Source organism: Thunnus thynnus, chromosome 14, assembly GCF_963924715.1.
Source record: "Thunnus thynnus chromosome 14, fThuThy2.1, whole genome shotgun sequence".
NCBI lineage: Eukaryota > Metazoa > Chordata > Actinopteri > Scombriformes > Scombridae > Thunnus > Thunnus thynnus.
Window position 1 is genome coordinate 11,363,239 of NC_089530.1, and position 11,569 is coordinate 11,374,807.

An 11,569-nucleotide genomic window follows, 5' to 3' on the forward strand; every position below is an offset into this window, starting at 1 on the left:
GCGGCCAACGTGGAGGAAAACTGAAACGTCAGAGTTAAAGGCATGGATGTATTATGGTTAAAGGGCCAGCGGTATGGAGGGTTTGAAGGGCCGAAACTAAATATATATAAATGCATAAATGATTATATAATTAAATGCTTAAATAAATGAATAAATATATAATTACATCAATTAATGCTTAAATGTCACCATAAATAAATAAATAAATCACAAATTAAATGAGACATTGAAGATATAAATGTTAAATTTATTTGTGTTTTTATTTATTTATTCATTTATATATCTATTTATAATTTTATTTGTTTATTTATACATACTTTCATTTATCCATTGTGTAACTTGCTGCAGCAAAATAAATAAATCTGTCAACTTCATCCGTCAAAAGTCAGGGGGCGGACTCTGCAATTGGTGGTTGAACTTGAATCTACTGCTTTTGCCTAAGTCAAGATTGGCAGCACCCAGTGTGGATCTTAATGAAATCTCACATGCTGCAATGCTAGATATGTTGGCTGTGGCTGAACAGATGGAGGCAAATGCAAATTCCTATACTTTTTTTTGATCAAATTGAGGGCTTCACTGAATGAATTGGAATGTCATTGGCCCTGACTGACACAGAAATTAATGAAGCTGTATTCAAAATCCTCGTAGAGATAGTACAGCAACTGAGGCTGCAGGGCGACCAGTCAATACATTTTATTGTATAATTATATATTTATTCATATATTTAAGCATTTAATTATATAATTATTTATGTATTCATATGGCCCTCAAAATCCTCTATACAGCCTGATCCTCTGCCTTATCATATTGGTCCACGTTTGTTAGGAAAGAGTTTGGCTATTGCCCAACTCTTTTTTTTTTTTCTTTTTTTTTTGACTAACAAAGTCCAAGAGATACCCTTTAAAATGCTTCACAGGTTTTATCCCACAAATCATCATTTGCAGAAACTCAAGAAAGACATTGATGTAAGTGGTACCTTTTGTGGGGAGCTCAGAGAAACGTAAAGTAAATTGTCATGATTTATTGCTGATCAAATCAACCCTCACTTTACATTACTTTGGAAAAATGTATTGTTTTGATTCACTGAATATGACACATATCTCTGTTCTATTTGATAAATTTTTCACTATTTTGACCAAATTTTATGTTCACAAATCCAAATTCTTAAGCGTAAAGCCAAACTAAAATGTATTGTTCACATTACACAATACATTTCCTCAATATCTGAATGTACAATGAAAAAATCTGTTAAAATGTATATCCACTGTAAGCCTTACAAGGTATTTATTTAACAACTTTATTTTTTATTACAACCTTTAGTCCCACTAGTGTGTTTGTGATTGTAGACTCAAGTTGTGTACACAAGATATTGTAAATGTGTTGCATACTTGTTTCAATAAAGCTGTTTATTTAAAAAAGTAAAATAAAATAAAATAAAAATAGGGCCAGTCCAAGCTATTACATCAGCTGCAGTGCCACCCTGCAAGGGAAAAATAATGAATAAGCATGATAAAACCATCAAAACTGAAGGTCTCTTTATTGGCACTCCACATCAGGTTCAGTCATTCCCCCATACCTCATCTCACCTTTGGCAGCCAGGACAATCCCTCTTTCCTCCTCAGTCACTAATCTGGGTGTTTGGTTTGACCCTCAGCTGACTTTTGATGACCGCATAAGATATCTGTGCAAAACCTTTTTCTACCATCTCAAAAACATCTCTCGCAGAGGATTACAATAGCATTGCTTGGACAGAAGAGGGCACTGTGTCAGCACCTTTTACTTTAATTTAGCTTCAGGCCTGCTCAAAGCATAACTAACAATATACATGTTTCACATTGTATGTGCTATAAAGTTTTCAATGCTGGTACTGCTTTTTCATATTTTGTCAGCTAAACTTATACAAGTAGGTGACATGAAATCACATGTACATTAAAGGTGCTGCTGATCCCTGTGATGTAAGAAGTAGGAAAAGTAAATATGCATATTTAATGGTATATGTAAGAAATTGGTTGGGAAATATTTTTCTTTAATTCCAACAATACTTTCTAGTTTAAACACTTAAATAATCACCAAATGATACAAGCCAAATACTTTAAAAATAAAACTAGTTCATAATACTGCACCAACATGTGATTTTGCTGAATTGCAAAATTGCTTAAACCCTTGTAATAAAATGTTATATGTGGTAGGCAAAGCTTTATTCTCCCAACACCAGGCTGGGTAAATGTTGTGCAGAATGCTGCAATGGCAAAGAACAGCATAAAGTACAAAGAACAAAGCCAAGGCTGCAGAGTCTGAGCAACAATCCTATTTCAAATGCATTCTTTGCCTTTAAAATGAAAAATGAAATGAAAATAGTTGATAAAAAAAGTAACTTGCGTAACTTGCAAATGACCATTTTAAGCACAAAAGCTTGGAAAATGTAGTCATGGTGCAAATGAATGCAGTGTCTCATTTGCAATGGTAGGACAGTATGTGCAGACTTGACTTGCCATTTTACTTTGTAGCAGCTACATTTCCAGTCCAGCATCTAAAATTAATTTTTAAAACTTGGAGAAAAAATAAAGTGGAAACATGACACATAAATAACACTGAAAATATAGCATATGTGATGGGGGTAAATGATTTCCCAAACATAAAAATCTAAATGATGAGCAAAAGGAGGAAAACTCATAATGTATCAGACATGCTTTTTGATAGTTAAAAGAAAGAAAGGACCAAATATATGCCTTCATCAGGGTCACTACCCCTTGTTTGTCATCAGGGAGGTAGCTGTGATGAAGGAAAGATGGTTAAAGAAGTTTGATGTCGTGGAGAAAAGTTGTGCAATGTGCTTTAAATTGTGATGGAAGGAAGGAAACCTCATCAGAGGTTCTTTTTCTTTTAGAGATAATATTCCTTGTGGATGAAAACAAATTATTTGACAAACCCAGATTCAGGTAAAGAATTTCATATCAGTATGGATGGATCACAGTTTATCACCTCTGTGTATAAAGTGAATGTCGATGGTGGGGCAGCCCTTTATATTTACATTCACATTTCGTGTTTTTGATGATTCTCAGGGTTTAGTGTGATGAACCATGAAACTAAACCAAACTATACAGGAAAGTCTTTGAGCAAGTCAATGTGAACTGAATGTAAACATGTTAAACTGTAACTCTGGAACTTTGTTTATTATGACATCAGCAGGCATTTGCATACTGAAGCATCTGTACAGGCAGAATGAGTTCATTTCACACCTTTCAACAGGTTATGAAAAGACCAAACTCCTCATCAGTGACAGAGAGCAACATTCAACAAGATGACTTCAAAAAATAATCCATCGGCCCTGGACCCCAGGGAGTTGTGCGGGCAGCTGAGCAACTGCCAGATAGAGAATGAGGCTCTGGGAGTACAGGTCGAGGTGCTGAGGGCTCACCTCCAAAGTGCAGAGCAACACATTGCCTGTCAGGAGAACAAGGCTACTGAGCTGTCCACCAGACTGGAGACAGAGACCAAAGAAAATAAGTTGCTGTTGAAACAGGTGGAGCATTTAACCAGCAAGCTCAAAGATGAGAGGGCCGAGAGACTGATGCTCACTGATCAGCTTCAGACAGAGAGAGACACCCATCAGGAAGAACTTGAGGCACAGATGAGGTCTCATGCTGACAGAGTGAGAGAGGACCAGGTGAAATGTGAAATGATGGACCTGAAAAAAAGACTTCAGGAACAGACTTCCATCAATGTTGAGCTTGCCACTCAGCTTCAGGCTGAGAGAGAGGTAAGCCAGGCCCTCCAGGCAGAAAGTGCCAAGCTCAAAGAAGAGCTGAAGGAACAGGAGGACAAAGCCCTCGTCGCATTACAGGCCATTAAGATGCTGGTAGAGGAGGAAACCACTGGTGAGAAGGTTCCAGGGAAGAAAAAGAAGAGATCAGTGTGGAAAAGAATCTGCCACTCCCTCGGTTTGAGGAGGAAAAGGAATGAGACACAGGAGGAGTCCACTTCCACCAACTGAGACTTCTAAACTACATACAAAATCACCAAATGATGATACCAACCAAATACTTTCAATAAAACAAGCTCATAGTACGAACATTTGCTTTTGCTAAATTGTGATGGCGTGAAAACCACTGGAATAAAATGTTGTCATGTTGGTGGCAAACTAGACTCTGTGTGGATGTTAATGCCTTTAGGCAACAATTCAGCCACTGTCAATTAGTAGAATGATTTACCAGCTTGATGTTGCTGAACTCGGCAAACGGTTCTATACCATAACAAGGAGATGATCTCAGGCGCAGCTGCTATTCTTGTCTAAATGTTAGTACAGTATAAGCAGAATAAATCAAAGTTATACTGAATAACCTACAGGATGCTAAAACATTATTTTGGATTCAGGAAAATCTAAATCCTCAGAATTATGGTAGAATATAATTGAATCATGTTCTAGCTCCCCCCAAAGGCACATGAGCACCTTTTGATTTCAAACAGTTAAACCTATAAATAGAGATGCTTAGTGTGTATCTGTGTGTGTGTGTGTGTGTATCTGTGTGTGTGTGTGTGTGTGTGTGTGTGTGTGTGTGTGCTACTGCCAACACATGTCAACTTTGTTACTTGATCCCATAATGAAGCCTCATTGATTTACAAATATTGTACCAGAGAGGTTTTTGCGCACAGTAGGATCGAGGTCCATGTAGAACAAACACATAAGAGTCTAAATGTATAAACGATCAAAGCTTTATCTTTAGCTGTGGTGGAGTCCCTGGACTCCGATCTTAGTATTCATTTTATATCAGTGAATATCTACAAATAGAAAGTCTGTATGTTTTCTCTTTATCTGCCTCATAATGTCCTCGGGTAATGTAATGAAAACTGAAACAGACAGAAAAATTGATAGAAAAGATCACACTGTGGGCGTGAGGCATGGTTTAAATATGTGGCATTTTCCATCCTTTGGGATCTGGCCATGCGCAAATATCTGCAATAAACATTTCTGAGTCAGACTTCTGCTGTCTGGTGGAGAAAGAATACATGATGTGCCATTTTGGGCTCCAAGCCATTAAATTGAAAACTAAAACGAAGACTGTGATTTGCATTTTTTCACCATTATGGCTCGAACACTTACAACTCAGCAGGACTTTTGATCTATGATAGGTGCCTGGAACAGTGGATATGAACGATGGGTGGTTAACGGCAGAGTGATGGAGCTCCCCTATACCATGCAGCAGTTAATGCCTCAGCCTGAGGCATACAGTGGAGAGGATATTTAGTCAAAACAGAGGAGTAGGCTGCTTCATGTCTGCTATTGCATTTTGTTTTGGACTGCTGCTAAACAGTAACTTAGTTTCATAATACATACGAAAGTTCCAAAGTTGCTTGAGGCAAAACTAAAATATTACACTTGAAATGGAAATACTATAATACTATGGATGTTGGACAAATGGACAAATCAAACACTGGCTCTAGAGAGGGCCTATAGAGGGTTTCGTGGCCACTGAAGGTTCTTCTACACGCTTGGAGGTGGAGGGTATTCATTTGGTTGCAATCTGCAACCTCACCGCTAGATGCCACTTAATCTTACACATTGGTATTTCAAACAGTTTACGAATTTGCACTCAAAGACTTTTAACAGTGCAGGAGGACTGTGAAAAGCTGTTATGTGCTGAAATGCAGGGGTATATATGTGTCCAAACTCTGCCTCATGCAATATCTCCTGAAATTTCTACTTTACTCATGTATCTCTGGAGGGAGCTCCCTGAGAGAAAGGGACAAACTCATTAAATATTAATACATTTCATCCCTGGCTTGATGTTGCTTTTCATGGCTCTCTCACCTCCTTCCTTTTCAAAAACCTTTCCACAATGCAGATCGGATCCTGGTTGCAAGTCTTTTTCCTGCCTGAGGGATGGTCACTCTGCAATGTTTAATGTCTCCTCATTGCCATTTGTCCTTCCTTTAAACTGTGTGAAGAAGTAGAACTTTATAGTAAACCACTGCCTTCCTCTATAAAGAGTGTCAAGCAGGCAATAAAGGGCTTACTAGAGGTAAAATCCCTACCACAATCTGAATTACTCCAGTAGTATCTCTCCTTCCAAAAGCCAACCGACTTGTTGAAACGGTCCTTAAAAACAGCCTTGTAGAGGGTTTCATGAGGATCTTATTGTCTTTTTTCAGAATAAGGGCAAAAACTGGAATATTTCATCCATCTAAACATAGTCATTGAAATAATATCATATAGACATAAAACCAAAACAATGAGCTGAAGGACGCTAAAAAGCTCTGTACAGCTGTGGGGAACTACAGAGTAACTTCAAGGAACCTCGTTCACATTACATGTATTCATTTAATCAATTTTTAACATAAAAATATTGTTTAGAGCAGCTTTAAAGCACCATCTGCCCTATGTGATGGCAACATGTTGGTCTGTGTGAGATCACCTCACAACTGGGAATTCTCAGCTCTTTAAAATACTATAGAAAGCAGAAGACCTGACAACATATCCTGTGAGTCTTGACCATCGGCACACTGTCAAAGTCTCATGGGAGCTGTAGCTGTCGAATGCTAACAAATTAATCATGCTTTCACTGGACAGCAGCAGAGGGAGCAGTGCTGAGCAGAGTCTGCTCTGGTTCTTGAGTGGTTTAGCCAACCTCGCTAGCACTCAGCAACACAGCTGAGAGTATCACAGCATACAGAAACATGGTTAAGAAACAGGGCGCGCATTGCTGTCTATTTCTGTCACACTTAAGCTGACAGGTAATTTTGAGACAAACTTTGTAAAACTTTGTGGCCAATGCTGTTATCCTGCATAATGATGCACTGTGGGAAAAGAGAAAACACTGATGCGTCAACTGACAACATGACATTTGATTTAGAGGCTCCTCCGCTGATGATTCAAATCACATCAGTCAAACCATCACCAGTAAATGATTGAGCATGGCAGTGGGTGATGCATGTCAGACATATAATTTCCATCTTTTCATTTTGCACTGCAGTTCATTAAGTTGTGCAATAAATCCTCTAAATGACAACCAATTTGCCCCTCTTCCCACACTTTGCTTGCTGTGTGTTTATGCAAAATGAAAGAGTTTAAAAAACCAAGAAGTAGATAAAGCTGCTTTAAGTACAAAATGCTAAAGAGCCGCTGGTTATTTTTTTATTTTTGCACCAAGTTTGAAGTTGGTTATTCCCTTCTTTGCAGTTGGACAAAATGTAGTCAGTCTGGTGCTGACTCTGACCAACTCTTGCCCCTTTCCCATCTCCCATGGTGTCATCATCTGGTAGTTTTGTGCCCATGCCTCCTGTCACAGTGAGCCATGCCAGTTTGGAGAGCCTGTTTCAAAAGCAGTTTCTAGGCACGCTTTTGTCACTGGCATACAAAAAAATGTTTGCACAGTTAAGAGCACAGCTCTTAACAGGACATCAACTCTTATGTCCTGTCCAAAACAGGGGTAGCATGTAGCTTTTTAATTAGCATTTGGTCTGCGGTGAGCTGACTGAAGAGTAATGCATTAGTGACAGTGTGCTGAGGCCAAATGCCAATGACAGCACTAAAAAGTAACAGTCTTAATTGTCCCAGGAGGAAATTTGTTTTCATTGTCTGCAGCCGCACATGAAAATATACAGATACATGCAATACACACAAAAAACACAACAACACATGCTGTATACATTAATGCCAAATCATATATTCCCAGATATATTTATACATATATACATATAAGCTACACATGCATACATATTTATAAATGTATACACTTGTATTTTAGGTCCTGTATCTGCGAGCAGAGAGTAGATTGAGGAGGTGATCAGTTTCAACTGCTATAGTCATTCTGTGACTTGTAATTTCTTCTTAAACTACTATATTTTTGAATGTTGCTGCGTGTTGTCACTGTGGTTTAATGTGAGGGGATCCACCAGATGGTGCTACCCCTCCATTTCCACTCACCCACCTTAGATACTCAGCACAAGAAAAGGCTTTGTGCAACATGTCAGGAAAGGAGAAACCGAGTGAGAGAGAATGCAGCTCTGTCTTTCTTATTGGATATGCCTTATCTGGAACAGGCCATGATACAGTAAGTAATTGTGCCCTAAAGGCCTTGTAAAAAAAAAAAGCATTATTAGTATTAGTAAGTATTAAGCTCTGCATAACAGACACATTACCCTACTTTCACAAAGTGGACAGCTGTACGTGTAGAAAGAAAAAGAACAAGAACAACCCCCCCCTCCAAAAAACCCCAAAAAAACAGATAGTTAACTTGACAGCTGTGTCTGAGCTCCCACCCACACAGCTGAGTAATTGATCAGTCTTAGGGTCTTAGTCTCATAATCAATACATGTGGTACACTTGAGATGTGAGGAAACTACACATTTGAAAGAAATGAGTGCCGACATTAAGAGTAAGTCATGGTTTTGCATCTTTGTCCATTTTAAGAGATCTCCCATGGAATCTTTTTTTGATTTTATTAATTATGTTAATAGTTACAAAAAAAACCTACCCTCACCTTGCAACCTCTTACATCTCTATGTAATAACTTGGTACAAGACTGTTTTCTCAGCAGACATTTTGACTTGTCATACAAGGAAATCACAGCTGTAACTGATGACATTGATGATGGCTCCTTTCCATTCAGGTGAGCCAATAAACCATGCCAGTGAGGCAGATTGCACTATAAGCCTTTTTCACAGCAGACATTTTGACTTGTCACAGTAGGAAAAGCACAGGTGTAACTAATAACATTAACGATGGCTCTGTTCCATTCAAGTGCCCCAGCAAGTCATGACAGTGTGACAGTGAGTTGACATGCACATTACCAAGACCTTGAAACTGGAACAGCAAAATGGAATTCAGCCATCATTCATTTTATTATTTACATGTGTTTTTTCCCACTGAGACATGTCAAAATGTCTTCTGTGAAAAGGAGCTCTGTAACCGGAACACCTAAAATAAATCCAGCCATTAATAATGTTATTAATTAAACTTGTATTTGACAAGTGGAAATGTCTACTGTGAGAAAAGTGTATGTCGGTTTACTTTTCATTTATTAGCTTGGTAAAAGTCTCATTGAGATTAGCGATGTCATCATGTTCCCAGATCTCAGCCATTAATTTGGTTTACTACAACTTTAACCATGAACACAATCGCTCCCCAGCCTTAACCGAGTAGCAAGTTATCTAGATTTAACTACTGTATACCTTAACCAACAAGTGTGACAAAATCCCAAATTTTTTCTATAAGTCTGTTAGTGTGGCTCCAGCTATTTCTTAAAACTGACCATTTAATAAATGGCACATGCTTCAATAAGACTCTGAAGTCCATATTCTTTGTTTTAACTATTTTACTGAAAATTGAAAATAAAGTGTAAAATAACATGAGAAACATTTTGAGCACATTCAAAGACTGAACTTTGTTCTAAGTAGTAATCAATCAGAAGAGGTCTTTGTGAAGTCAAATAATACAGAATCAATTAATTACAAATTTTCCTCTATTGTATGATTGACTTGTTTTGAAAAAGTCATCTACATTTGTAAGCACCTTCTGTGTAAACAAACGAATTGCAGTTACATAAATGTATGCTTGAAGTGAGGCTGGTATAGGCCTTTTTCCTAGAAGACATTTTGACATGTCATAGATGATAAATTTAATGCACATAGTTAAGGTTAATGGTAAGTGAATTCCATTTAGCTGCTTCAGTTTCAGGGTCCTGGTATTGTATATGTTGGCTCACTGTCAAACTGTTATGCCTTATTGGGACGCTTAAACAGAACAGAGCTGTCGTTAATGTTATTAGTAACACCTGCGCCTTTCTTAATATGGCAAGCCAAAATGTCTGCCTGTTGGCACTTTTCAGGATGAGGATCTTTAACTCATTTACTACTGCAAATCAGTGAAAGAGGTCATTGCTTTATATATCTGTACAGTTGTGGAAATTAATTTATTCCTATGTGAAAAGTGACTGCACCACCTTAAATCACAATGTAATTTTCATGCAGCACTGTTTATTAGTAAATAGTGAGAAAATTATACAGTATGTGTGAATGTCTCACTCTGTCTGTGCATTATGGCTCTTTCCCACATATTTTTCACCCTGTAAGTAACATCAAAGAAGTGTTAGAGAATAGGCATCTTTATAACTAGCCAAAGAAACATAGGTTTTCGTGGGAGTACACTTGGTTCACTCTTTCAACAAGTAATTTTCAGTAGGAACTGTTTCAGTGGTTTACTATCATCAAGATACATCAGTATTTTCTGGATAAAGGGGAACATGTGAATGAGTCTAAGGATAGTCCAAATGCAATGCACACATTATGCCAAACAACAGTGCGAATGCATCAGCCAACCTGGAGAGACCACTCACAGCAATTTCATCTTCGACTACAACAGAGAGGCTCTCAGGGCTGAAGTGGACCACACCAGTAGTGTTGTCAGAAACCACAGTGAGGAGAGCAACAGGATTGTCAGCCATATCTGGCTCGCCTTTCCACTGCAAAACACAAACAATACAATTATGAAGATAGTTCCAGAAGCAAGGTTGCAAGTCATACACTGTCTGCTTATCTTTGCTCCCCACACACTTAAAGTTTAGGCTTGTATTTTTTCTGTCTTGATACAACACTCGCATGCCAATATGTATGTTGAGAATTACTGGTGGCTGTAATCATTCTTCCTGTCCATACTGGCTGTGTAACCTGCAATATCAACAGCATACAGCATCGCGTTCTAACTACACTGTGGCTGCCAGTGATCCGCTGCCATTCTAACCAGTGTGTTTGTGTCCACCAGGTACATGAGATGCACCTGCTTTGCTATCTTTATGTGCGGGGTCTCCCCAGATTGGAGGACAAACTTCACAGTCCTTGTTCTGTGTAAAACATACATTCTAAAGTTGAGGAGAAACGCTAAATAGTTATTTTAGTGGAGCTCTCAGCTCAGCAACACGAGCCTAAAGAGCAAAATAGATGTGAAGCTGAACGTGTTTGCCTGCAACAACTGAAAAACTGGAATCCCTCACCTATGAAAAAGTTTCAAGTTAAAGGCCAGCAGCCACTTCAGATGAGGCAACCAGTGTCACAGTCTGCTCCTCAATCCCTCTCTACAGCCACACTCTCATCTCCAGCTCTCTGCATTACTTCTCCCTGTCCATGTTTGTTCTTCCCGCTCCCCAGACCTGCCATTCTCAGGGTGTCCAATAGATGCCCTCGGACTTTCCCTCCTTTACCTATCTGCACACTTGTTTCCACTCAATAATTGTCTGCACCTGCTGCCTATTCCATCATTAGCTCCTCAGTTCATGTACCAGTCTCAGACATTCTTTCTCTGTCAGTTTGTCTAAGTTCCTCCCATGTTAATTTGTTACCTGATTGTATACTTATGTTCCAGCCAACTTGATTCTGATCTTGTCTATTCCTGTATCTGTTGCTGCCCTTCCAGTCGTTTTGACTTCGGACTGTTTTTGACCTGCCTGCCTGCTATTTTCCCTTTGGACTTGTTTGCATGTTTTGGACTACCTCTCCATTGAGTACCTGTAAACCTGTTTTGTTGATTTTGAGCATTAAGACTCCTCATTCAACCTATCTGCTTGTTAGGTCTGCA

The 11,569-nt window shown here is 38.6% G+C and overlaps 1 long non-coding RNA gene across 1 annotated transcript; it reads right to left on the bottom strand.

The window, feature by feature from the left end:
* Positions 1-9,888: 9,888 nt before the first annotated feature.
* On the bottom strand, positions 9,889-11,208 carry LOC137197613 (uncharacterized). Its single transcript, XR_010931480.1, has 3 exons — positions 10,989-11,208; positions 10,335-10,460; positions 9,889-10,064 (listed from the first exon to the last, which is right to left on the bottom strand). It is a non-coding gene; the product is annotated as an uncharacterized lncRNA (long non-coding RNA).
* Positions 11,209-11,569: the final 361 nt, after the last annotated feature.